Here is a 6,233-nt window from a genome sequence, read left to right as displayed (position 1 = left end):
TCTATCAAGGAAAACTCAAAGTGATTCCCTATATGATTACTCAACACACCTGATGTTGCATCTTTAAATCGCTGATTGATCATCTCTTGTCAGTCTGTACTAATTAAGACAGAAAGGGTGAGGACTTCATAAATCCGAAGAGGCCCATCTGAACAGTCAGCATAGAGAGAAGTTGTTTATAGCCTGGTGCAGGGGAATCCATGAAGCTGTGCCTCTGCATTTTTATCTTTGCTGGTCCATAACCGCATCTTTCAAGCTGCCATCTTTCACACTGCCTTAGGTTTTAGGAGCTGGCAAGGTATGTCCGGGCGAGCCACTTCTCACTGCAGCCATTCCTGCAGGTTTGGTTAAAGTAGAGCAATTGGTATTGCTGACAGGGCTTGCTAAGGCTGTGTTTTGAACCATGGGAGGCCCAGGTGGGGAGGTGATTTGTGTGAGCTGGGTTGTTTCTTGGCTGCCAGGAGAAGCAGAGCCAAGTTACTAAATGCCTTCATGGGTTGTGGAAGAGCCAAGGACGATGGTGCTGCTGGGAGTGGAGTTTCCCTGCAGAATGTCTGGCTGAAGCCTGAACTTGCATAGGAAGTACTCCTCCATTTGACACTGGAAACTGAGTCACTACTGCTGCTTTGCACTGGGACAGGTTTGGAAGACTGTGTCTTAGTTTTTTCTACATTTTTGACATTGTTCATCTGTAAACCTGTGGGATGATGTTGAAGTGAAAGTAGAGGTTGCTATACTGTATTCTACTCTCCAAGCTGGAGATCGTGAATGAGGTGAATGTCTGGGTGACTGTGTCGGTGATGGTCAAGAGGAATTATGTGGGGATGGGAAGAACCTGTTAAGAGCAGGGCATGCTGCATGGTGGGGGACCCTGGCATGATGCACACTGCCATCTTCATCATCTAAACTGTGCATCGTTTTTCATCACTAAATGTGCCCTGTCTTATAGGATTGCAAGATGAACCAGAACTGTACAGAGATGTGGCAGCTGCATATTCTTGCCCAAGACTTCCTTCTTACATCTGGGCCAGACTCTGCCCACTGGCTGCATCTTTAGTTTATAACTGGATCCCATGAAATCATCTGCTTCTGAGGCACTTGACTCACTTTCTGTAGAAGACTGATAGTGGAGGGTAGTGCAGGATTTCTGTCTGATGAACTTTTGAAGTTGCCTGAATTTCCAGGAAGAGCTGTTTGACTGTATGAGATCACAGTGGGGTCAAACAGAAAATGGAAGCCACTGCTAGGTGGGCTTCTAGCATTTGGACTGCAAGGACTTGTGTAACTCAAGGTTGAAAGGATTATTGTACAAATTCAGCGTCTTGAGAGCTGACATAGTTTGACCAAATTTGTGGATAAGAGACTTTTTTTCTCATTCCACATCAGGACTTGGGTAATCCATACATATGATTTGTATGATACAAACCATAACATCATGAGAATTATGTGAGGTTGCATATGTAAGCCAAGTAGGTTAGTTGCAGGCATATGGTAACACCCAGTAAATGTTACCTACATCATGGTTTTACTCTTAGTCTAAGCCTCCACCAAACCAAGGGACTGCCCCTTTCTGTGTTGGTGTAAGATTTTCTTTGGTGATGAATCCAGCCAGCTCTCCCCCTCTCAGCCTGATAGGTGCTCCAGCTTATCTGGCCACAGAGGCTCCACCTTTGTCTGGAGAGCTGCCCTCCCTAGCTACTGTCCAGCTTGGCTGGCAGTGAGCATCCTCCACTCTAGGCACTGCCACCTCCTGGCTCTAACTTGCTGAGATGGAAAGAGCCAGATGCAAAAGGTGTCCTCAAGGTGCCATCCTAGAGCAATGGCAGGCTGCACTGCCAGGGTCCCCCAGCTCAGGTCCAGCCAAGCTGTCTCATCTGTGTGGGCTTCAGGGTTGGGGTGGGTGGTGGCCTACATTTAGGGTCTTATATGGCACATGCTCTAGATGTACTTTTCTACTCTATCTCTGTTGTTATCCAAGTTTATCTCCTTTTTCTGAAGTTCTTTTCTTCAGTTTCCCCTGACAGGAGGAATATTTGTCTCTTCATTTTCTTCTTTGGTCTTGGAAATGAGAGTCTCAAATCAAGAGTGTTCAGTTAAAGCTGCTGCAGAAGTAGAAGTGACTGGAGAAGATGTGGATCTGAGCTCTAATTTGGTTCTTCTAGTTTGGGGTTTGTGGGCTTGGACAAACAACCGAGCTTCTTGGTGACTCAGTTTCCCCTTCTGTAAAATGAGTGATAGCTCTGACCTATCAAATTGTCATGTGTCTCAGGTACCTTTCTCTTGTTGCTGGGACAAAATATCCAACACCCCCAATTAAGGAAGAAAAGGTTTATTTAGGTTACAGTTTGTGGAGGTTTCCGTCTATACTCAGCTGGCTCCAAGGCAGAGTGGCACATGGCAGAGGATGATAGTTCATGGCGGCGGAAAACAGCCAGAGCAAAAAATGGAGATGCAGTGGCAACAATAGCAGCAGAGGAAGAGGTAGAGTCGAACCGCTCTCTGTCCCAGATCCCATATAGCATTCATACCCATAGTCCCCCCATGGGATCATGAATTAATCACAACCCCCAGAAGTCTGCCCCAATGATTACAGGAGGCCTTATAGGGGGACACCTAGATACAAACCATAACATCATGAGAATTATGTGAGGTGGTATATGTAAGCCAAGTAGGTTAATTGTAAGCATATGGTAACATTCAGTAAATGTTACCTACATCGTGGTTTTACTCTTGGATCTGAGAACAGAGATGTTTGTTTCCATACTCCTTCTCAGCAGCAATAGCTGTGGTATATTTTCTGTGTTAGTCTAAGCAACAAGAACGTGTTACCAAAGAGGTACAAAAGTCATGTACAGAAAGAAATTCTTCTACCAGGATTTTGGCTTTGTCCACTGAAAAGTAGCAACTCAGGCAAATGCTAGGACACTGTTGCTTTTTTCTGGGCTTGGCACGCATTAGGAGACACACAACTGCAAGTGGTTCTCTTTTAGATTTGCAGATACACAAAAATTTACTTAGGCCCCAGACTGCCCTCACTACTCCTCACCCCAGTAGAGGATGTTTTCCCATTTTTTCTAGCATTATGTTAAGTACAGCATCCCTAATGGATGTTGATCTGCTCAGCCCGTCTGAATAGCCCCTGTGATCGATTTACTACTTGCCAAGGGTATTTTCTTTTTCAAATAGAGGGCTTATAGATTATTCTTTTGTATGTGTAAAGTACATTTCTTTCCTTTTTTTCCATGCATGGCCTTTACTTTGGCTTTAGAGTACATAATAGGCTGTTTTCCCTTCTACATATGTTGTCTGATAAGATACAGCAGGTGTAAGGGATCTTAGTTCCTGTCAGTGTCTACTCTGCCAGTCAGTTGAAATCATCTTGGTTAGAATTGAATCCAAAAAAGTAATACTTTCTCTTTAGTTGCCTGTTTCTTAGATGTATACCACATCATTCCGTAGTGCCACATATATCTTTTTTTTTTTTTCAAAACTGGGGATTGAACTCAGGCCCTTGCGCTTGCCAGGCAAGTGCTTATTCTACTGAGCTATCTCCCCAGTCATATCATTAGTTTTGATCAGACTCCAAAGTGTGCCCAGGTTTTGGATGCCCATATGTACATGCTTTATTTACTGCTAGGCATCATAATCCTAATTTTCAGCTTCAACTGGTTCTACCTTTTCTTATGCCACTGAGCTAACTCCCCGGCCCTGGTCCTACGTTTTTAGTTGGCACTTCCAGAGAGCTCACTAACTGATCTCAATGAGAATACCTTCTGCAGCAATTACGTCAACGTTCTTGTTTCATCTTCATATCTTCTATGAGGACATTTAAAAAATTAAACATCATGCACATTTGCAGCACTATGCTCCAAGCTGCCCCTCCTATCTAGCTCACAAGCTGATTCATTAAGATAAAGCATGCCTTTTAGTTGTTATATTTTAGTGCTTCATTCTTTCCCAGCTTATCTATAACTGAGACTATGCTTCTCTACATCCAGTATACAGGTCGCATTTTTGTGCATGGTCCATGTAGTGATCCCTCCCTGTTAGACCCATGTTTCCATTAGTACACTTGAGAGTTACTAGACCCTTTCTCTTCTGGGCCTTGGCAGGAGATCTCTCACTTGAAGTGTCAAGCCAATGACTTTCATGCTAAATATTCTTTCTAGGTAAAGGGAACATATTTAATTATATTGCAAGGAGATCAGCATTCTGGTATTATATGATGTGTTTTATAAAAGTAAAACTTTTGAATTACCACCATCTTTAGTCATAACCAGACTCCTAGTAATTTGTTACTACTTCAATATTGGTTAATAGGGCTTAGAAGGGTGATTTGTATTCCTTGGTCATCTTAATGAAATACTTACTGAAATTTCTTCAATAACTTGAAAGTATTCAATGCTTCCCTTTTTATAAGGTCAAAGGCGAATTCATAGAAGGGGAATTTAAGCTTCTATATATCCATACTATCTACCTACATCATCTTCTATAAGTTTTCTCTTCTATTACAGAAGTATAATTTGTAATCAGTGAAGTATACAAATCTTAAGGGTATGATGAGATGATGAATTGTAGCAGTGTGTGTCTCTGTGTGTTATGGTTTGTGTATAGGTGTCCCGCCAAAGCCTTATGCAGTAATGTGGAGGCCTCTGTAGTTTGTGATTGATTATTGTGGGTGTGGGTGCTCCGCTCGCCCTGGGGCTGGTAATCTGCTTTACAATGTAAGCAGGACAGATGCTAGCTAGCTGTCGAGCTTCTGCCACTCTCTCAGTACTTTTGCTTTTTGCTTCTGCCAGGAATTGCTGCCCCGTGCCATGTGCCACTCTGCCTTGGAGCCAGCTGAGTATAGACTGACACTTCCACTAACTGTGAGCTAAATAAGCCTTTCCATCCTTAATTTTGGGTGTTGTGTATTTTGTTCCAGCATTGAGAGAAGAATAACCAAGACACCGTGTAACCACTGTTCTGATAGGAAGTGTTCTAGCCACCTATTGTTCCCTCCCACTTAGTGCCTTCCTAAAGGTAGCAGCTATTTTGAAATCTGTAACTACAGATTTGCTTTTGCCTGTTTTTTTTCTACAAAACTTTATATACATAGAATTGCAGAGACTCAAACTTCCATTTTAAGGGTTTTCTGCCAAATACAACCAGAAAAGGAACAATGAAATAATGTATGGGAGGACAATAGAATGCAGTAAATTTTTACAGAGAAATTGCATGGCATATATCTGAAAGTTGGGCTGGAGCAAGGCTCCCTCCTGGGTCTTGCCTCAGCAACTGTGCCTTTCCTGGGTTACTCCAGCATACATTTCCCGCTTAAGAAAGTCAGCCTAACAAAAACCTCATCAGTCATTGTAAGCCACGTCTCTATGTAATAGCACTACTGAGGATGAGACTGTCAACTTCTCAAAGGACAGAAGTGTGTCTCATTACTCTGATGATGACTTTTATCAAATGACTTGTTTCTATGATGCTAAATTTTAGTTTTGCATTCCTCATATATTCTGGGTATTATCTTTTTTCAGATGAGTAATCTCCAAATTTCTTCTCCCCTTCTGTGGGTTGTTTCTTCACTCTACTGATTGCTTCCCTTTGTTGTGCAGAAGCTTCGTTTGATATAATTTGTCTATGATGACATTTGTTGTCTGTACTTCTTTAGGTTGCATCAAAAAAGTTATTGGAATACCAATGTTTTCAAATGTTTTCTTCCACTAGTTTCATAGTTCTGGTTCACATGCTTAGGTCTATGATCCATTTTAATTTTTATATATGGTACATTAGTCTACTTTCATTCTTTTGCATAGAGATTTTGTTTCCCAGCATTTTTTGAAGAATCTGTCCTTTTTCTGACATATGCTTTTGTGTAAATGATGTGTGGATTTATTTCCGTAGAAGTGTGATTTTTTTTTTTTTTTTTTTTTTGCAGAACCACTGGGGATTGAATTCAGGCCCTTGCGCTTGCTAGGGAAGCGCTTATTCCACTGAGCCATCTCCCCGGCCCCGAAGTATGGATTTTTTCTATGTAATCTTCTCTGTTCCATTGTTCTATGTGTGAGTTTTTATGTATGGATTATGCTGTTTTGGTTATTGTAGTATAGTTTCTTTTTTTTTTAATCATACCATGTCTTTTAAATAGATTGTAAGTCAACTATACAGTATAAATCTTAAAACAAAAGATTAAGCAATATTCAGAAAACTAAATACTAATTAATTAAAAATTAAATGTTTCA

General features: G+C 41.4%; 1 pseudogene; it reads right to left on the bottom strand.

Moving 5' to 3' along the window:
- Positions 1–276: 276 nt before the first annotated feature.
- On the bottom strand, positions 277–3,449 carry LOC111815246 (annotated as a pseudogene).
- Between the last annotated feature and the right edge of the window lie 2,784 nt (positions 3,450–6,233).

The sequence above is a fragment of the Octodon degus genome, unplaced genomic scaffold, assembly GCF_000260255.1.
Source record: "Octodon degus isolate 3935 unplaced genomic scaffold, OctDeg1.0 scaffold00013, whole genome shotgun sequence".
Classification (NCBI taxonomy): Eukaryota; Metazoa; Chordata; class Mammalia; order Rodentia; family Octodontidae; genus Octodon; species Octodon degus.
Note: the sequence above shows the minus strand (reverse complement) of the source record. Positions and strands in the feature narration are given on the sequence as shown.